Consider the following 22,336-nt stretch of genomic DNA (forward strand, 5'->3'; position numbering starts at 1 on the left):
GAGGAGCAAGGGGCTCAAGATATGTGTGGGATAAAAAATTAAGAAGCAGGCCATCACTGAGGCACAGGGAAAGGTGATTGGAAAGAGGTACTGTTATCTAGTTCTGTGCAGGCCTGACCTACTAAGCTACAGGCTTCTGCTCTTAGCACGAACTGGGGGTGGACATTTTGGCCCTCTGATGTCAGAAGGTCACTGAGCCAAACACTTCCGGGTGTCCGCATGCCCAGTTTGGGGGGAGGGGGTCAGTGGTCCTATCCAATCTTTTTTGTTTTAATTGGATTATAGTTGCTTTATGGTATTGTGTTAGTTTCTACTGTACTCTGGAGAAGGCAATGGCACCCCACTCCAGTACTTTTGCCTGGAAAATCCAACGGACGGAGGAGCCTGGTAGACTACAGTCCATGGGGTCACAGAGTCGTACACGACTTCACTTTCACTTTCACTTTCACTTTTCTACTGTACAGCAAAGTGAATCAGCTCTATGTATAAATACATCCCCTCTTCCTTCCTTTTTTTTTAAACAGGAAAAAATCAAGCAAAAATTTAATAATCTGTACAAGGGAGAGACTCAGGAAAACTAAGTATCTCTGGTCCTATTCAATCTTAATGAGCTCAGCTCAACCTAGACAACTGATTCCAAGTTCCTGGAAAATAATTCTGGTGAACACCTTGTTGTTTAGCTTACTTGCCACTTGGAGGATATGCAAGTCTTCAAACGACCTTGATTAGTGAAGGCAGGTGCAATGGATTTGACTCGTGATTACCCACTGCTTCAGGAGGAGGCTTTAGAGGCATCCAGGCAGGAGATGATGGTGGAAGCAAAGAAAAAGACGCAGAGCTGTTGGAAATCTATATGGAGGGTCAGCAGAGTTTTCTGATGGGGTCTCCACATACAGCAGTACCCTTGTATCCTTGCAGCCAGGGCTCCTAACCTGGGATCCATGTGTCCCAGGAAATTCCTGAATGCACCTTGGGAAGTTCACACCCCTCTGAAAAGGTATGAGGGATGGTATGTCTGAGTATTGTCTTGGCGGGGGTGGGGGCCCATGGTTTTCATCAGGTTCTCAAAGGTGGTAGAAACCCCAACAGATATGAGAGGTGATTGAAACTGGAGGAGGGACATGTTGGGGGGTTGTCGTGCTCTTTACTTTTCTGTTTGCTTGGAAGTTTGTATAATAAGCAGCTCAAAATATCGGTGTGCCAACTGTGCAAGAAGAACAAAGAAGGATTGTTGTGGCAGACCTTTTGAAAGGCACATTGCTACATTTTATGGCTCATGGTCAGCCTGTTCTAAGATTTTGGAGGTGTTCTCAGATGGCCACAGCCCCATTCCTCCCCTATGTGGCTTTGGTAGCCACTTTGTTTCTCCTTCAAGGGGACCACCTTCTACTGAATTCCATTTTCTGATTTTCACAAATACAGAGTATATTAAAGTTCCTTGAAACAAAGAGCTGGGGTGCTGGGGTTTAAGGGCCCTGACTTGAAAACAGCTTTCTCAGGCACTGGTGACCCTGAGCAATAACAAAAACCCTGAGCCTCAAATTCTTCTATGTAAAAGAGGACTTATATTTGCTCATTGGGTGATTGGTGATAAAAAAGAAGATCTGGGTAATACACATATCCCAGCCCTGCGTGACTAAATAGGAGCTTGGCGCTGTCGTTTTCAAGTTGTGGAACAATCACGCGAAATTTGCGAGCACGGTGTCCTCTTTGCATCATTCAACTGGTCAAGGTAGGATTTAATTTATACTTTCTTTAAAAAACACTTTTTTTACTGAAGTATAGTTGATTTACAATGTTGTGTTAGTTTCCAGTGTACAGCAAAGTGATTCAGTGGTACCTATGTATGTATCTGTCCCTTTTTAGATTCTTTCCCATTATAGTATATTACAATATATTGAATAGAGTTCCCTGTGCTATACAGTAGGTCCTTGTTGGTTCTCTATTTTTTTAAATTTATTTTTAATTTTTGGCTGTGCTGGATCTTTGCTGCAGCGGGGGCTTTTCTTTAGTTGTGGTGAGCGGCAGCTACTCTAGCTGTAGGGCACAGGCTTCTCATTGCAGTGGCTTTTCTTATTGCAAAGCTCAGGGTCTAGAACCGGAGGCTTCAGTAGCTGAGGCCCTAGACCATAAGCTCAATCGTAGTGGTGCACGGGCTTTGTTGCTCCACAGCATGGGGGATCCTACTGGATCAGGGATCGAACCAGGGTCTCCTGCTTTGGCAGGTGGATTTCCAACCACTGGGCCTCTAGGGAAGCCTGGTTATCTATTTCACGTATGTGCTGTGTGCTGTGCTTAGTCACTCAAGCATGTCTGACTCCCTGTGGTCCCGTGGACTGTAGCCCGCCAGGCTTCCCTGTCCATGGGATTCTCCAAGCAAGAATACTGGAGTGGGTTGCCATTTCCTTCTCCAGAGGATCTTCCTGACCCAGGGATCGAACCAGCATCTCTTGTGACTCCTGCATTGGCAGGAGGATTCTTTACCACTATATTATATATAGTAGTGTGTATATTTTAGTCCCAAACTCCTAGTTTATCCTCCTCCCCCTTTCCCCTTTAGTAACTGCAAGTTTCTTTCCTATGTCTGTGTGTGTATGGAGAGAACTGGGGAAAGCCGTTTGTTATGTTGAATGCCTCTCTCACCCCCCACCACCAGTAATAAGCACCCCAAGGGTCAAGCAGAGTTGGGCTGACACCCTGATTCCCCTGACTCTGCTGAAAAACCTGCAGCATGTCTTTGAGGTGTAGTTCTCTCTCTTGCTTGTTCAGTTCTGCTTCTGACAAAGTCAGAGCCGTTGGCCTGGTGGCCCTGTGGGCAGCTTGCGGAGGCCACACCGTGGCTGGTCTCCCCACCTCAGCCCCCTTCCCCCTGGTGGCGTCCCAGGCTGCTCCGGGGGACTCATCCTGCCTCTCCTCTGCTACTCCAAGCAGGTCAGTCTCTGGTACCTGGTTCTCCCCTTGTTCTCAGCTCAGCTTTCCTTTCTTCTCCTGTAGCTGCTCCCCCACCAAAGCAACTGGCCACGTTCCTCAGGCCCTGAAGCCAATCTGTTTCGGTTTCCGGGGTTTCAAAGGATGACAAGAGCAAGGCCTCCCGTAATGGAAGAGCATCTCCTATCCTCTCTCATTTGACTCTTCCAACTGTTTTAATCATACGGAGGCTTGGAGGGTGTTGTGGAGGCAGCACAGGGTGGTGGCTGAGAGAGCAGGCTCTGGTGGCAGCAACTTTGGGTCCCATCCTGGCCCTCCTATCTATTAACTGAGTGACCTCGACCAAGTCACTTAACCTCTCTGTGTTGCCATTTTTTACCTCCACCGTAGAGATAATACCACTTACCTCTGGGGCTTATGAGGATAAAGTACTAAGATGATTTTAAAATTAAAAAAATAAAAAACTTAAAAAAAAAATAAAGTCTGTTGTAATAAAAAAAAAAAAATAAGATGACATGGCATATAAAAGGTGTTTAATGAATGAAGAAAATCACATCAGAAGGGTTCAATTAGTGAAGAAAGACATGGAAAGAGGGTTGAATGAATGAAGAAAATGCCGGTCACTCAAAGCACAAAGGATGGAGGCAGAGTGAAGTCAGACATCTATTTCCCTGACTCTGTTCCAGCAGAGTCACCTCACTCTGCCTGTGTTCCTTGTCAGCAGGTCACAGCTCTTCTTAAGGCAGCCCTCTCTATGGGATTTCTCCCGTTTGGGTTCCAATGACAAGTCTATCTCCTCCATCTTTGGAGCTAGGCGTGAATACAGTCTCAGGGTACTGCATTGACCCTAACTGGTGTAACCAGGAGCTTCCAGAATGACCCCCTTCTTGGCGGGCTCCTTACTTCTCAAAGGCTTGGACCTTTAGGGTGCCTCTCCTCACAAGGTCTTGAGGAGATAATCCAATGAGATACTATCTAGAGTATGTTGTTGACTGTAAAGGACTGTGATTACTATAGGGCTTTATTTTTACTAGGAGGTGACCAAACCCTCACAGGTGAAAAACTGACTGTAGGAAAAATATCTGGGAATCTGTGATGTTTACTTGGAGTGTTTGCGTGCTCAGTTGCATCGGTCGTGTCCAACTCTTTTGCGACCCCATGGACTGTAGCCCACCAGGTTCCTCTGTCCATGTGGATTCTCCAGGCAAGAATACTGGAGCGGGTTGCCATTTCCTTCTCCAGGGACTCTTCCCAACCCAGGCAGCAAACCTGCGGCTCCTGTATTGGCAGGTGGATTCTTTCCCACTGAGCCACCTGGGAAGCTGATGTTTACCTATTTAGGTATTGGGATTATAATTTCAAAACCCATATATCAAAATGGTACCTCCCTCCCCTCACTGAGAACCTGAGAAAGGAATGTTCTGAGGATCTTTGTTCTATGCAATGGGTCCCTATGGAGGGCTTTTATCTCTTCTACCACATGATGTGAGGAATTTCAAAGCCTATCTCTTCTAAAGCCTACAGCCTGCAGCCCCACAATCGCACTGAGGGCTCTACCTGCTCTGTTTCGGTCACCAACGCATCTCTGTTTCCAAAAGGTGAGGCAGTTTGATCAACAAGCTAGATCTTCTTGGTCTGTGAATCTGGGGGGCTTTGCCTCATCTCTGAAGACAGTTTGCTACAATTTAATATGTACATCAGACATTTCCATTTCTGACTTCTTTTTCCCTCAGGCTGTCTGACTGGCTCTGGGAGACATCTTAGGTATCTCACCCTTTTTGGCACTGGCCCTAGGCCAGAATTCAACTCTTTTGACAACCCGGTCCCTGGAGCTAGCAGATATCTCTCAAGAAACATTTCTCTCCATTTTGCAACGAGATCAAGGGTTTCTGCAGTCTCCTCTCTTAACTGAATCCCACCCGCCTCTTCCTGACTGCCTTGGCCAACTTCCTCCCTATTTGTATTAATCAGTGTCCCCTCTGGTTAGGACTTTTCTAAGCTCCATGCCCTCCCCTTCTTCTCTGAAATTTCATCCTCTAGGACATGCTCCCACCCCATTGTCCAGCAGCCTCTCAGTCAGCATATGTCATTGTTACCTTTACATCCCAAACTCATCTCAGTCATGATGAGAGATACAGCAGTGAGCCATCCTGAAGAGAGAGAGGTTAGTTCCCTGCCCAGGGATTGAATCTGGGTAGCCTGGATGAAAAACAGGACTCCTAGCCACTAGACCACCAGGGACTCGAGGCAAGAAGCAAAATGGCCCTGACACTTTCCTCTCCTTTGAATGCAAGAATGTTTCAAGGAGGTGAAAACTGGAAAAACAAGTATAAAAGTTTATTATGAGAGACTCAGTATAACATGTGGGAGAGCACACAGAGAAATAGTTTATTTAAGACAGAAGCAAGAAATGCACACCTAAGGAGAAAGGGTATGGGTGTCTTCTCTAATGAGGAACACCTTAAAGAGGTGATTTAAATCAGTAATAATTCATACAATGAATGAAGAGTCCTTCATCACATTGTGAGAAGGTAAAATTATCTTGCGTCTGTGCCCACAGAATTTTGGCTAGAATTCTGAAGTGTTCTACATGTTTAGGAGGTATGGACTGTCCTTAAAGTCAGTTTTTATTATTTACCCATCTTTTCCTGAAATCAGTTCAATTTAACCGTGTGTGAGGGGCAACTTCTTGATTTAGGTTGAGTTGTACTGGACAGAACACTGAACTCTCAACTGTTTTCCTTAGTTGATCTCCAAGGGTGACCCTTTCCCCTCTGAACATTATTACCTATTATTAAACCTGTTGCTCTTCTTCTCCACTCCTGTGTTTCCTTAGCCATTCTACCCCTAAACATAACATTTTTGTTCCTGTGAAGGTCACAAAGAAAAAAGCCAAACTGGGCTCAAGACAGTGACAGAGATGTGCTTTAAACAAATCAAGTAATAAGCTGAAGTTGCCAACAAGGTCATGGTAAACCTTGGCTGTTTATGGACAGTTATGGTTAGACAGAGAGATCTAGAATGATCCAGAATCCTGAAGGGCATGTGTGAATGGCCAAGTGCTGAAACCAGCACCTCGCATTCTAAACCCACTCAAGAACAGGTTCAGCGATTTAGCAAAACCATCTGGTTTCACACAGGCATTTTGTTAGTGTCAGCACCACAGACGGGTGCAATAAGCCCCTTTTAAAAGGAAATGGAAGCACATTGGCTTAAAAAAACTTTTTGTTGAAGTGTCATATATGTACAGAAAAGTGGGGACTTCCCTGGTGGTCCAGTGGTTAAACTTGGCCTTCCAACACAGGGGGTGCAGGTTCAATCCCTTGTCAGGGAGCTAAGATCTCACATGTCTTGTGGCCAAAAAACCAAAACATGAAACAGAAGCAATATTATAACAAATTCAGTAAAGACTTTAAAAATAGTCCATATTAAAAAAATTGTTAAAAAAATAAAAAGTGCACAAATCTTTAGTGTGAGCTCACTGAGCAAACTGAGCACACCCATGCAGCCAGCACCTGGATCAGTAACAGAAAATGACCAGTGACCCCAAATGTTTCTCTTCTGATCTCTCCCAGTCACTATCCAACCCTTTCTTCCTCTTAGCACTTTCTCTAGCATGTTATATATTTTAGTTATCTTATTTGTAATCTGTCTCTCCCACTGGAATATAAGCTTCATGAGGGCAGAGATTTGTGTTTTGTTTTGTTAAGTGCTATATCCCCAGCTCCTTTTCCTGTGCCTAGCACATAGTTATCACTCAGTCAATATTTGTGAAATGAATGGATGAAACTCTGCAATAAGAAATGTTAAAAAATGTGGCTGAGTGGTTAAGGTGGTGGTCTGCTGCTGCTGCTAAGTCACGTCAGTCGTGTCCAACTCTGTGCGACCCCATAGACAGAAGCCAACCAGGCTCCCCCGTCCCTGGGATTCTCCAGGCAAGAACACTGGAGTGGGTTGCCATTTCCTTCTCCAATGCATGAAAGTGAAAAGTGAAAGTGAAGTTGCTCAATCGTGTCCGACTCTCAGCGACCCCATGGACTGCAGCCCACCAGGCTCCTCCGTCCACGGGATTTTCCAGGCAAGAGTACTGGAATGGGGTGCCATTGCCTTCTCCGAAGGTGATGGACTAGAAATGCTTAAAAATAAGTCTAACCTTCAGCAGACGAATGGACAAAGAAAATGTGGTCTAACCATACAATGAAATATTATTCAGACAAAAAGGAATGAAGGATACCTGCTACAATATGGATAAACCTTAGAAACAAGGATGCTGAGTGAAAGAAGCTAAACACAAAGAACCACGTACTGTATGATTCCATTTATATGCCATGTCCAAAACAGGCAAGTCTATAGAGACAGGAAGTAGATTAGTGGTTGCCTAGGGCTGGAGGAGGGGGAAATTGGAATGGCTGTTTAGTGGGTAAGGGTCTTCTCTGGAGGTGATGACAATGTTTTGGAACTAGGTAACGGTGATGGCTGCATAACACTGTGAATGTACTCAGTGCTATCGAATTATATACTTAAAGATAGTTTATTTTTTTTCTTTCTTTTTAAAAAATATTTATTTTTTTGTGCCAAGTCTTAGTGCCTTGGTGGCGCACAGGATCTTCAATCTTCTTTGCAGCACGTGGGATCTTTAGTTGCAGCATGTGGAATCTAGTTCCCTGACCAGGGATTGAACTTGGGCCCCTTGTATTGAGAGTGCAGTCTTAGCCACTGGACCACCAGGGAAGTCCCTCATTTTCTTTTATGTGAATTTCACCTCAATAAAGCAAATATTAAAAAATCCTCAGAGGGACTAAATTTGCTGAACACCTTTTCTTCACCACCAGAAAAAGTGGAGTCTGGTGACTGTAGGATTCTTTATTTGAGAAAGGGGATGGATATGTAGGCAAAATTTGGAGGAAGTGGCCTAGGCTACAGTACTCTGTGTAGGGAGGATTTCTAGCCATGGGAATTGGAAGATGGGAGCCAGCAAAGTTGAGTGAAGGTAGACGAGGATGGAGAAAAATATAGAGATGACAATGCTGAGAAAAGAAACCTGGGATGAACCACTTCAAAGGGTTTCTCGAGAGAAATGCAGCCCTTTGCGGTGTTAGGGAGCCTTTCTGAATACAAAGCGTGCGTGCGTCCTCAGTTGCTTCAGTCGTGTCCACCTCTTTGCGACCCCACAGACTGTAGCCCTCCAGGCTCCTCTGTCCCTGGGATTCTCCAGGCAAGAATACTGCAGTGGGTTGCCATGCCCTTCTTCAAGGGATTTTCCTGACCCAGGGATCAACCCTGACTCTTAACATCTCCTGCACTGGCAGGTGGATTCTTTACCACTGAGCCATCAAGGAAGCCCTCTTCATACAATAGGTAACATTAATGAGTACATCACTATGGAGATTGGTTCGAAGACTTTTTTTTAACTTCTTTTTTTTTCATTGAGCTATAGTTGATTTACAATAGTGCGTTACTTTCAGGTATACAGCAAAGTAGAGTCAGTTACATATATATATTCTTTTTCAGGTTTTTGTCCATTATAGGTTATTACAAGATAGTGAATATTATTCCCTGTGTTATACAGTACATCTTTGTTGTTTATTGTATACATGGTATCTTTTTTTTAAAAAAATGAAGTATAGTTAATTTACAATGTTGTATTAATTGGTTGGACATCTCTTAAAAGAGAGACTTCTGAATCCAGGGTGACAAGGCCTTATAGTGGTTTGAATGGTGGTCCCCAAAAGATATGTTCATTTTCTAATCCCTGGAATCTGTGAATGTGACCTTATTTGGCAAAAGGTCTTTGCACATGAAATTAAGAATCTTAAGATGCAGAGATCTCCCTGGATTTTCTGGTGAGGGGGGAGTTAAATTCCAATAACATGTGTCCCTAGAAAAGAAAGGCAGAGAGAGATTTGAGACAGACAGAAGAAAAGCAGGCAGGCAGAGTTGAAGGTGCAGTAGTGGAGGGAGAGATTGGAATGACGTGGCCACAAGCCAAGGAAGGCCAGCGACCACCAGAGGCTTGAAAGTGTTTGGCCCTGCCTTGTGGACACTTTGATTTTGACCTTCTGGCCTCCAGGCTGTGAGAGCATAAATTTCTGTTGTTTGAAGCCACCAAATTTGTGGTAATATGTTACAGAAGTCCCAGGAAACTAATTCAGGCCTCCAGTGATAAACACAACCAGTTGGAGAAAAAACTACACACAAGGTCAAGAGTTTGGGTCCTGAGGAATCCCAGGAGTGGAGAAGACCCGCAGATCCCCTTTGTGTCTGTGAGGATGAGCTGATGGTCATCTGGCTTGTATATTGGCCCCCGTGTGCACTCATGTGGCCGACAGCAAATGAGGCATTCACGGGCTGACTGGCTCACAGCATTTCATACTTTTTGGCCTGTCAGCATTAACGCTGCAAGAATATAGGTAGGTGCTTGGGTCACAAGTAAGAGTGTGCAGACTTTAAAACAGCACTCAAAGAGAAAGCAATCTATATTTGCTTCGTGGAAATAAAATTTTACTGCTCTGTGAGCTCGGTTTATTAATTCAGAGTAGGGAAAGGAAATTGGCAAAGTCTGTCACCTTTTATTTGATCAAGTGACCAGCCACCTGAAGCGGGCATGTTTTAAAGACACTGGGTGATAAATGTTCACTGTGTGAAGATGGAAGGAGGGAGGGAGAGAGTTTGATTTTGAAAGAACAATGCAGCCAAGTGTTTATTCATCATACGTGCAGTGCTCCTAAGAGAAGGATGTTGAATTTCAAAATTCTTGTTGAAAACTTTTAAAACTTCCTTTCTCTGATTGTTGCAGAGAGGGAGGTAGAATTGAGAGGAGAAAGGAGAGGATCTTTGACACACTTACCTATTTAACATTTAAAGCCTTGACTATACGCCTTAGCAGTACCAGGAGGCTGTTGGGTTTTACAATGTTTAAAATCCTTGGATATTGTCTTTGCTTTTATTCACATGTAATTTCATACTTTATGTTTAAAGAGCTGGGTTTCCTAGGTAAGAATCACTCCCTTCTCTTTCAATTCACAGATGATGGTTACTTAGAGGATGGAGACTGGACTATTTTCTTTTTTTTTTAATATACATTTATTTATTTAGTTGGAGGCTAATTACAATATTGTATTGGTTTAGCCATACATTAACATGAATCTGCCATGGGTATACATGTGTTCCCCATCCTGAACCCCCTATATCCTAAAGAATTATGGTAAAACTTGACTGAAAATTTCTGGACTACAGAAACAACTTCTCTGCCAATCCCTTCCACTCTTCCATCTGTTTCATCTCATGAAAGCAAGATAAAGTTGTATTTTCTCAGTTGTTCCTTTCTATCATGTTTCTCACTTCAGTCTATATTTAAGGGACACTATTATGTATTATTTGTGTGTGTATGTGTGCTCAGTCATGTCCGACTCTTTGTGACCCCATGGACTGTAGCCCACCAGGCTCCTCTGTCCATGGGATTTTCCAAGCAAGACTACTGGAATGAGTTGCCATTTCCTACTCAAAGGGATCAAACCCTCATCTCTTGCGTCTCCTGCTTTGGCAAATGGATTCTTTACCACTGTACCTCCTGGTAAGCCCATATATATTATATGTTATATGTCATATGTTATATTATATAACATATATATTATATTGTATATTATATGACTCCACTAGTCATTTAATAATGTCCCTTTACCCCCTATACCCATGGGCCATAGAGATTCTAAATAGAAGTTGGAATTCTGCCTTATAATCTGGAATATTTCTTTTCTTATGTTAGTTTTTGTTTAAAGTAAGGCAAAATCCATATTGTGTTGTCAAGATTTAGACAGGGAAGCTGAGCCACTGTGGATATTCTAAGAATGAATCCTTTTGCTGATGTGGGAGGCACAGGGGGAGTGAAGGTCTAAAAGCGGGGAGTCAGAAGATCAGAGAGTCACTAGCCACTACCAGAAGCATTGGTAGAACTGGACAAATCAGAGGGTTCCGGAAAGTTCAAGAAGCCAAGCGCATCCAGCCGCCCAAGTGCGGCGGTGAAGGGAGAGTTGGTGGAGAGGTTTATGGGAGGCCGAGGCCTCTGTAACTCCTGCTTCTGTGTAGCTCCTGCCTGTGTGGGGCCACAGACAAGCCTCGGGGGGAGGGCCTGAGTCAGCCGTTGGCTAGCGGAGCCAGTGGTAGGAAACGCGAGCTTGAGGTGGAGCACGGGAGAGTCGGATAAGCTAGCCTCTGCAGGGTACCTCTGTTTCTGTCCATCTCTATATCTGCTGGGGTGGTGGCTGCCAATGGCAGTGACTGCTGCTTGCCTTCTGCCCTACAGTTAGTTTTCACACAGGTTCCACTTTTGGCAAACTCTAACCCGGAATCATACAAGAGAATGAGCTTCTAGGAAACTGTGGAGTCTCCTCTCTTAATCAAGCTGCTATAGCACAATTCAGCCCAGCCCCCACTATCATGATAACTGAAATGACGTCGAAACAAAAGCCACTTAAAAAAATTCAATAGATTAAAAAAAAATTGAAGTATAGTTGATGTACATTGCTGTGTTAATTTCTGCTGTACAGCAGTGATTCGGTTATACATGTTTGTATTATATATATATTCTTTCTAAAATGTTCTTTTCCATTATAGTTTATTATAGGATATTGAAAGTGATATCCAGTAGGACCTTGTTGTTCATCCATTCTATGTATAAAAGCTTACATCGGCTAACCCCAATCTCTCACTCCATCCCTCCTCCAACCCCCTTCCCCTTGGCAACCACCACTCTGTTCTCAAAGCCTGTGATTCTATTTTGGTTTCATGGATAGTTTCATTTGTATCCTATCTTAGATTCCACTTATAAGTGATATGTGATAAGTGTCTATTTATGATTACTTCACTTAGTATTAATATGATAATCTCTAGTTGCATCCATGTTGCTCCAAATGGCATTATTTCCTTCTTTTTTATGGCTGAGTAGTAGTCCATTGTACATACCATATCTTCCTTATCCATTCATCTGTCGACAGACGTTTAGGTTGCGTCCATGTCTCACGTATTATGAATAGTTCTGTTATGAACCTAAGGATGCATGTTTCTTTTTGAATTTTAGTTTTGTATGGATATTTGCCCAGGAATAGGATTGCTGGATTATATGGCAGTTCTATTTTTTAGTTTTCTGAGGAACCACCTAGTGTTTTCCACAGTGGCTGCACCAACTTACATCCCCACCAACAGTGTAGAAGGGTTCCCTCCTACATTTATTGTTTGTAGACTTTTTAATGATGGCCATTCTGACCTGTGTGAGGTGCTACCTCATGTAGTTTTGATTTGCATTTCTCTAATAATTAGTGATGTTGAGCATCTTTTCATGTGCCTATTGGCCATCTATATTTCCTCTTTGGAGAAATGTTTATTTAGATCTTCTGCTCATTTTTTGATTAGATTGCTTGCTTTTTTTTGTTGTTGTTGTTGAGTTGTATGAGCTGTTTGTATATTTTGGAAATTAAGCCCTTGTTAGTCGCATTGTTTGCAGATATTTTCTCCCATTATGTAGGTTGTCTTTTCACTTTGTGGTTTCCTTTGCTATGCAAAAACTTGTAAGTTTGATTAGGTCCCATTTGTTTATTTTTGTTTTGATTTGTATTACCTTGGGAGACTGACCTAAGAAAACTTTGGTACGAGAATGTTTTACCTATGATGTCTTCTAAGAGTTCTATGGTGTCATATCTTATGTTTAAGTGTTTAAACCATTTTGAGCTTATTTTTGTGTATGGTGAGAGGGTGTGTTTTAACTTCATTGATTTCCATGTAGCAAAAGGCTTTTAAAAATTATTTTTCCATTCTACTGTCCCTCAGCTTAGAATTCAGAATGCATAAATATGTCATCCTTTTAAATACAATGGCCCAATAAATCTGCTTTCGGTGGTGTTGAACCTGGCAGGACGTTGGAATATGGAGGGGGTGGCACGTTCTGAGAAACTCAAAGGATTCCTACTTGTGGTTCTGATGAATACGAAACCCTGGGCAAATCCTTCCCCTCTGTGCCTCTTGTTTTCTCACCTATGAAATGAGCTGAATTGTACCCAGTTGGTTTGGTTCAGTTCAGTTCAGTCGCTCAGTCATGTCTGACTGCGACCACATGAATCGCAGCACACTAGGCCACCCTGTCCATCACCAACTCCCGGAATTTACCCAAACTCATACCAGTATCCAAATAAGATAATGGAAGTGAAAGCACCTTTGTTGTTGTTGTTCAGTCGCTCAGCCGTGTCTGACGCTTTGTGACTCCATGGACTGCAGCATGCCAGGCTTCTTTGTCCATCACCATCTCCTGGAGGTAGCTCAAACTTATGTCCATTGAGTCGGCGATGCCATCCAACTGTCTCATCCTCTGTTGTCCCCTTCTCCTCCTGCCTTCAACCTTCCCAGCATTAGGGTCTTTTCTAATGAGTCAGTACTTTGCATCAGGTGGCCAAAGTATTGGAGCTTCAGCTTCAGCATCAGTCCTTCCAATGAATATTCAGGGTTGATTTCTTTTAGGATTGACTGGTTTGATCTCCTTGCAGTCCAAGGGACCCTCAAGTGTCTTCTCCAACACCACAGTTTAAAAGCATCAATTCTTTGGCACTCAGTCTTCTTTATGGTCCAATTCTCACATCCCTACCTGACTACTGGAAAAACCACATGGACCTTTGTTGGCAAAGTAATGTCTTTGCACCTGTAGTGCTAAATACCATGATGGCTGAAAGTCCTGTTATTTCAAGCTGAAGGAATATCCTTCAGTTTGGCAGATGTTAGAGTTTATGTACAAAGTAGGTGATGAAAAATCATTTTGAAGTAAATGAATTAATGAATGAACTTGACTTGGTACCATGGGAAAAAATTGAAGGTGTTGGTGAGAACATTATTTCAGATATGGAAATTGCCAGGGAACATCTTTACTCTCCAAAGTCAGCACACCCCATGAATCTTCTTCAGTGACAAGATGACCCAGGAGTTTCCCTGCCCCTAGAAATATATAGTTTCCCTGCCCCTAGAAATATATATGTATTTTCTAGTTAACAGAGAGTAAGGGAGACATCATTGTTGTCTCCGTCATCATCATCATCGTCGTCGTCATTTGCCTGAAGCCCCAGAATATACTGAAACACAACACTGCTGATGGGAGAGGGTTTAGTGTTGCTCTCTCTGGAGGGTAATTGGGAAGTCTGGCTCATGACCTAGTAATTCTACTTCTATGGGTTCATCCGAAAGAAGTGGCCTAATATGTATAAATGTGTAACTGCTGGGCTCCTGAATTCTAGAGGTGGGCATACTTCATCTCAGAGGTGACTGTGTCTGGTGTTGAAGAAAGCACCTGTACGAACCTTGATGGTACATTCTAATTGACGAGAACTTGGATGGGCATAAGGTAAACAAAGAAGAAACAAGAGCACGTGGAGTTCCTCCTTGTGTCTCTCCCTCATCTGGATGATGGGAAGACAGCCGTGAACAAAACAGACCAAGCTCCTGCCCTCGTGCGGGAGAGAGGCGATCCAAAAATGAACAGTGTGATCGAATGTCAGGTTAAGCACCGTGAAGGGAAATAAAGTAGCGTCAAGTATTAGAGAATGATGTGGGTGCCATTTTTAGATATGGTGGTCAAGGAAGGCTTCTTTTATTTATTTCTATCTTTTGGCTGCGTTGTGTCTCCGTTGCTGCACACAAGCTTTCTCTAGTTGCAGTGAGCAGGGGCTAGTCTGCTGTTGCAGTGCATGGTCTTCTCGTTTCGGGGGCTTCTCTTGTTGCGGGGCCTGGACTCTAGAGTGCGCAGGCTCAGAAGTTGTGGTGCTTGGGCTTAGTTGCTCTGTGGCATGTGGCATCTTCCCAGACTAGGGATCGAACCATGTCCCCTGCATTGGCAGATGAATTCTCAACCACTGGACCACCAGGGAAGTCCAAGGAAGGCCTCTTTGAGGTGGTGTTATTGGCTCAGCGACGTGATTGAATGGAGGGAGGCAACTATGCTGATATCTCTGGGAGCAGAACATTTCAGGAGGGGGACAAACACGTGCACAGGCCCCCAAATGAGATAGAGCTTCTTTAGCCGAGGGACAGTAGGGACACCAGTGTGGCTGTACTGCAGTGAGCAAGAGGGGAAGGTGGTGTAGGTGAGGTTGGAGAAGGAGACAGGTAATGGACCACATTCGCTTTTGATTTGAGACAAGTCAGATGGGAAGCAGTTACAAAGCTTTGAACTGGAGAGTCACATTTGCTGGCTTAAATATTAAAGGGATATTCATGGAGAATAAATCATAGAAGGGCAAAAAAGGAAACAGGCCTTGTAGGATCTCTTGCAGTGGTCCATAAAGGAAGGAGGCTATCAGGAGGCTGGAAGCAGGGGAGGTTAGTGGTAGAGTTGGTGAGAGGTAGTCAGAGCCAGAATATACTCTGAAGAAAGAACTGATAGGATTTGCTACCAGGCCAAATGTGAGGTGCTGATGGAAAGACAAGGGTCAAAGATGACTTCAAAGTTTTGGCCTGAGCAAGTAGATACATGGAGCTGCCACTTCCTGAGATGGGGACTACTGGGCAAGGAAAGAGTCTGGGAGAAATGCAGAATTTAGTTTTTCAGTGATTAAGTTTGAGATGCATATTAACCATCCAAGTGAGGATGTGAAGTAGACAGTTGGACATATGAGTCTGGAGGTCGGGGCAGAAGATGTAAATTTGAGTCATTAGTGTAGAGATGATATTTAAAGCCATTAGACTGGATGAGATCACCCAGGAGTGAATAAAGATAGAAGAGAGGTCTAGGGACTTCCCTGGTGGTTCAGTGGTTAAGAATCTGCCTTGCAATGCAGGGGATGTAGATTCGATCCCTGGTAGGGGAGCTAAGATCCTACATGCTGTGGAGCAACTAAAGTCCATGTGCCACGACTAGAGAATTTGTGCACCACAACAGACTCATGTGAGACAGTGAGACACTGTCTCGTATGAGACAGTAAAGAGCCCAAGTGCCACAGCTAAGACCTGATGCAGTGAAATAAACAGATATTTTAAAAAGAGCTCTAAAGTCTCGATCCTGGGACATGTCAATGTTTACAAGTCAGGGAGAGGTTAAGGGGCCGAGAAGGAGTGGCCAGTGAAGAAGGCAGAAGACCAGGAGAATTCCATGTCCTGGAAGCCAAATGAAGGAAATAAGTTGAGGAAGAAGTAGTTGCTTGCGGTGTGGGAGGAAGTAAATAATAAAGTAAGAAGCATTTGAAATTTTCAGGGCTTACCGGGGTGAGGAGGTGGGAAGTTTAGGTACAGAGAAAGGGAAGACATGAAGTCAATAGAGACAGCTGAAGGTCTCAAGAACGTGGCAAGACATCACGGTCCATGAAGGCATGTCATCAATGAGAAGTCCCCATGTGGTGGAGAATGGCCAGCGACTTCCTGGGGACAGTAATACCTGGTATGAATTTGAAGTTATTTCCTGCTGTGTTGTGATAGACGTTCATTTACTCCAAACCTCCTCGTAACTCTGCTATCTTTGGGTGGCATGCAGTAGCGGCATTTTGTGCAGATGTAGGAAGAGCAACAGTTATGTTGAGAGGCTGCAGCTGCCCAAGAAGGTGAAATACATGGGATAAACAGGAAAAACAGAGTGAGAGGTGACCAGGAGAGACAGAATCCCCTGAGGCCCTTTGGAGATCTTGGAAGAGCCACTGGACTTCTCTTGGTTTGTGGGATGGAGTCATTAGCATTTTATTTAGATATTAAAGGGAAAGATGAACTGTGCATGCTGGAGGACCTGGGGTCACCTGAGTAGCAAATATAAACTGAAAAGTGTGCAAGGACATATGTACGGGCAGGTCCTTAGAAGCATTTTTTTTTTAATACTAATAAAGATTGGGAGCCAGCTTGGATGTCTGACAGTGAGAGAGTGATTAAATAGGTTAATAATGCTTCTTTTTAATGGAGACATTAGAAATGATGACAAAGGCACATATTTGTTGAATGAGAAAAGCAGGTTTCAAAACAGCATGCTTAATGGGATCTTACTTATGTAGGTAATATGTGCATATCTATATGTGTGCAAGGAGAAACATTGAAACCATATTAACTAGTATTTATGGCTTCCCTGGTGGCTTAGCAGTAAAGAATCTGCCTGCAATGCAGGAGATGCAGGTAACGTGGGTTCAATCCCTGGGTAGGGAATACCCCTGGAGGAGGAAATGGCAACCCACTCCAGTGTTCTTGCCTGCAGAATCCCATGGACAGAGGAGCCTGGCAGGCTACAGTCTATGGGGTCACAAAAGAGTCAGACGTGACTGAGCGACTAAGCACAGTACAGTACACGGTACCACCAATATATCTGAAATGGTGGCACCTGAGTGGTGGAATTATGGGTGACTTTTTTTTTCTTCTTTGTACTTGTCTGTATTTTCTAAAAAAACATTTTTTTTTACAGAGAATATCACTTTTATGATTAGAGAAAGCAGCCAGTGTTTAAAGAAGAACCACTGATGTATGACTTGGCTATTCATGAGCACTGTCTCTACTTTTCTTGATTAGATATTAGTTAATTGCAAAGAGAGTCAAAGATTTTCCAGGTTCAAAATTCACCGGTGGATAATACAGGCGTGTGTAACCGAGGTGACTCTGGAGACAGTTGGATATGTTCTGAGCTCTTGTGGTAAATCTGTTCTAGGAGAAAAAATGATTGCCAAGGCAGAGATATTAGTCTCCAGGTTACTGTTTACTGTTTTCTGGTTTGGATCTAAGACCAAAAGACTGCAGGAGACTTTCTGGCTTCACTATGGAGTGTGGAGAAGGCAGTTGTGTGGTTGTCCTGATGCTAGATAGCATGCTTCAGAGATGGACATTCCTGCTCCCTTCATCTCCTTGTAGAGCCCAGGTAGACAGCTAGTTCCCTTTAGGTGTGCAGCATCAATCTTGATGTTTGTGCAAAGCAATCCTGGCAAGCTGGTACAGCATGGTTCATTGCTCCAGGTGTGCACAACAAAATCATCAATCATGAACATAAAAAGCCTTCCCAGGGCTATGTTCCCAGGTGCTGGGCAACGGTTGATCATGGCTCTAGGTTCCCTTGGAGACCCGCTTGGAGTGAGTGAGCAATCAAACATGCGGTATTACTTTTTGCTACTCGCCTGTTTTCCAGGTTTGCACCAGAGAAGGGCAGCTACTCAGTCTCTCAAATTCCCAAGTTCACTACTCTCAGGGAAAGGCTGTGATCCATTCATCTTGGGTTGGGTGCCCACTGCTGGGCCAGTCAAGTGATAGTGTGTGTGCATGGGTGTGTGTCCATGTGCCAATCTCCGAGGAATTAAAATGAAAACTGCCTGTGGGAGGTTGGGTTTTCCAGGAAGCTGATTCTGAGATGGAGTTTAGTGTGTAGAATAATTAAGAAGTGCTCATGGCAATTAGGCAAGCGAAAGAAATAAAAGGGTATCCAAAATGAAAAAAAAGAAGTAAAATTGTCTTTCTGTGTAGATGATATCTTATATATAGAAAAGCAGGGTGACAGTATACAGCTTTGATGTACTCCTTTCCCAGTTTTGTACCAGGTCTGGTTCTGTTGCTTCTTGACCTGCATAAGGTTTCTCAGGAGGCAGGTAAGATGGTCTGGTACTCCCATCTCTAAGAATTTCCCACAGTTTGTTTTTTTGTGATCCACACAGTCAAAGGCTTTAGCATAATCAATGAAGCAGAAGTACATGTTTTTATGGAATTCCCTTGCTTTCTCCATGATCTAATGAATATTGGCAATTTGATCTCTGGCTCCTCTGCCTTTTCTAAACCCAGCTTGAACATCTGGAAGTTCTCGGTTCATGTACTGCTGAAGCCTAGCTTGAAGGATTTTGAGCATAACCTTGCTAGCATGTGAAATGAGTGCAATTGTATGGTAGCTTGAACATTCTTTGGCGTTGCCTTTCTTTGGGATTGGAATGAAAACTGACCTTTTTCAGTCCTGTGGCCACTCTGAGTTTTCCAAATTTGCTGGCATATTGAATGCAGCACTTTTAGGATCTTTTAGGATCATTTTTAGGATTTTAAATAGCTCAGCTGGAATTCCATAGCCTCCACTAGTTTTGTTCATAGTGATGTTTTCTAATGCCCACTTGACTTCACACCACAGGATGTCTGGCTCTGACTGATCACACTATTGTGGTGATCTGGGTCATTAAGACCTTTTTTGTACAGTTCTCTGTGTATTCTTTCCACCTCTTCTTAATCTTTCCTGCTTCTGTTAGGTCTTTACCGTTTCTGTCCTTTATTGTGCCCATTCTTGCAGGAAATAGTCCCTTGATATCTCTAATTTTCTTGAAGAGATCTCTAGTCTTTCCCATTCTGTTGTTTTCCCCTACTTCCTTGCATTGATAACTGAGGAAGGCTTTCTTATCTCTCCTTGCTATTCTTTGGAACTCTGCATTCAAATGGGTATATCTTTCCTTTTCTCCTTTGCCTTTAGCTTCTCTTCCTTTCTCAGCTATTTGTAAGGCCTCCTCAGACAACCATTTTGCCTTTTTGCATTTCTTTTTCTTGGGGATGGTCTGATCACTGCCCCCTGTACTATGTCACAAACCTCTGTCCATAGTTCTTTGGGCACTCTATCAGATCTAATCCCTTGAATCTGTTTGTCACTTCCACTGCATAATTGTAAGGGATTTGATTGAGGTCATACCTGAATGGCCTGGTGTTTTTCCCTACTTTCTTCTATTTAAGTCTGAATTTTGCAAGAAGGAGTTCATGATCTGAGCCACAGTCAGCTCCAGGTCCTGTTTTTGCTGACTGTATAGAGCTTCTCCATCTTCTGCTACAAAGAATATAATCAATCTGATTTTAGTATTGACCATCTAGTAATATCCATGTATAGAGTCATCTCTTGTGTTGTTGGAAGAGGGTGTTTGCTGTGATCAGCTTGTTCTCTTGACAAAACAATGTTAGCACTTGCCCTGCTTCATTTTGTACTCCAAGGCCAAACTTGCCTGGATATCTCTTGACTTCCTACTTTTGCATTCTAATCCACTGTGATGAAGAAGACATCTTTCTGTGTGTGTGTGTTAGTTGTAGAAGGTGTTGTAGGTCTTTGTAGAACCAGTCAACTTCAGCTTCTTTGGCATCAATGGTTGGGGTATAGACTTGGATTACTGTGGTTTGCCTTGGAAATGAACAGAGATTATTCTGTGATTTAAAAAAAATTTTTTTTAACTTTATTTTACTTTTCAATACTGTATTGGTTTTGCCATACATCAACATGAATCCGCCACGGGTGTACATGAGTTTATCCTGTGATTTTTGAGATTGCACCCAAGTACTGCATTCTGGACTCTTTGAGACTATGAGGGTTACTCCATTTTTTCCTAAGGGATTCTTGCCCATGGTAGTAGATATAATGGTTATATGAATTAAATTCACCCCTTCCCCTTCATTTTAGTTTACTGATTCCTAAGATGTTCATATTCACTCTCGTCATCTTCTGGTTGACCATGTCCAATTTACCTCGATTCATAGACCTAACATTTGAGGTTTCTATGCAATATTGCTCTTTTCAGCATCAGACTTTACTTTCACCACCAAACACCCACAGCTTAGCATCATTCCCACTTTGGCCCAGCTGCTTCATTCTTACTGGAGATATTATTAATGGTAATTCCCCTCCCCCCTTCCCCTGTAGCATATTTGGGCACCTTCCGGCCTGGGGGGCTCATCTTCTGACATCATATCTTTTTGCCTTTTCATTTTGTCCATGTGGTTCTCAAGGCAAGAATACTGGAGTGGGTTGCCATTTTCTTCTCCAGTGGACCGCATTTTGTCAGGACTCTTTACTATGACCCATCCATCTTAGATGGCCTTGCACAGAGTGGTTCATTGCTTCATTGAGTTTTGCAAGCCCCTTCCCCACAATGAAGCTGTGATCCATGAAGGGAAAACAGTATGATACTAGTGCAAAAAATAGACACATAGGCCAGTGGAACAGAATGAGAGCCTGGAAATAAACTCACACATGTATGGTCTACTAATTGTCAAGGAAGCCAAGAATACTCAAAAGGGAAAGAATAGTTTTTCCCAATAATAATATTGGGAAAATTGGATAATCACATATAGAAGAATGAATTTGGATCCCCATTTTATACCACTAACAAAAATTAATTTGAAATAGATGAAAGATTTAAACATAAGACCCAAAACGATAAATGGACATGAGTTTGAACAAGCTCTGGGAATTGGTGATGGACAGGGAAGCCTGGCGTGCTGCAGTCCATGGGGTTGCAAAGAGATGGACACGACTGAGCGACTGAACAGAACGGAACTGAAAATGATAAAACTCCTGGTGGAAAGCATAGGGAGAAAAGATCCTTGACATTGGTCTTGGCAGCAGTTTCTTGGATATGATACCAAAAGCACAGGCAACAAAGTAAAAATAAACAGGTGAGACTACAGCTACCTAAAAATCTTTGGCACAGCCAAAGAAATGAACAATAAAATGAAAAGACAACGTACAGAATGGAATAAAATATTTGCAAATCATAGATCTGTTAGGAGTTAATATCTAAAATATATAAAGAACTCACAACTCAGTAGCAAAAAAAAAAGTCCAATTGAAAAATAGGCAAAGGACCTGAATAGATAGTTTTTTGGAAGAAGGTATAAAAATGCCCACCAGACATATGAAAAGATGCCTGACATTAGTTATCAGGGAAATGTAAATACAAATCACAATGAGATATCACCTCACACCCATTAGAATGGCTATTATCAAGAAAACAAGAGATGAGAGTTGGTGAGGATGAGAGCAAAAGGAACCCTCATGTACTGTTGATTGGAATGTAAATTGGTACAGCCATTTTGGAAAATCGCTATAGTGGGTCTTCACAAAACTAAAAACAGAACTACCCAGCAATCCCACTTCCATATCTCAAAAAGATATCTACTCTCCTATGTTCATTGCAGCCTTATTCACAGTAGCCAAGATATGGAAACAACTGAAGTATCCATTAAAGGATGAACATAAAGATGTGAGATATATACACATACACACACACACACACCCATGTTATTCAATCATGAGAAAAAAAGGAAATTCTGTCCTTTGTGAAACTTGTTTTAACCTTGAGGGCATTATGCTATGTGAAATAAGTCAGAGAAAAACAAGTACTATGTGTGTACGTGAAACAAGTCAGAGAAAAACAAATACTACCTGGTATCACTAATCTGTGGAATCTAAGAAAGCTGAACTATGAGAAACAGAGTTACCAGGGGCTGGGGATGGGAGAAATGGGAAGATGCTAGTCAAAGGGTATAAACGTCCAGTTATAAGAGTAACAAGTTCTGGGGATCTAATGGGAAATTATAGCTAATAATACTGTTTCAATATATTTGAATGTTGCTAAGAGAGTAGATCTTAAATGTTTTCACCACAACAAAGAAATGATGATATGATAGTAATCAT

At 42.7% G+C, this 22,336-nt stretch overlaps 1 pseudogene; it reads left to right on the forward strand.

Moving 5' to 3' along the window:
- Window positions 1-941: 941 nt before the first annotated feature.
- LOC128069590 (40S ribosomal protein S3a-like) overlaps window positions 942-22,336 on the forward strand; it is a 30,398-nt pseudogene continuing 9,003 nt past the window's right edge.

The sequence above is a fragment of the Budorcas taxicolor genome, chromosome X (genome assembly GCF_023091745.1).
Source record: "Budorcas taxicolor isolate Tak-1 chromosome X, Takin1.1, whole genome shotgun sequence".
Lineage (NCBI taxonomy): Eukaryota > Metazoa > Chordata > Mammalia > Artiodactyla > Bovidae > Budorcas > Budorcas taxicolor.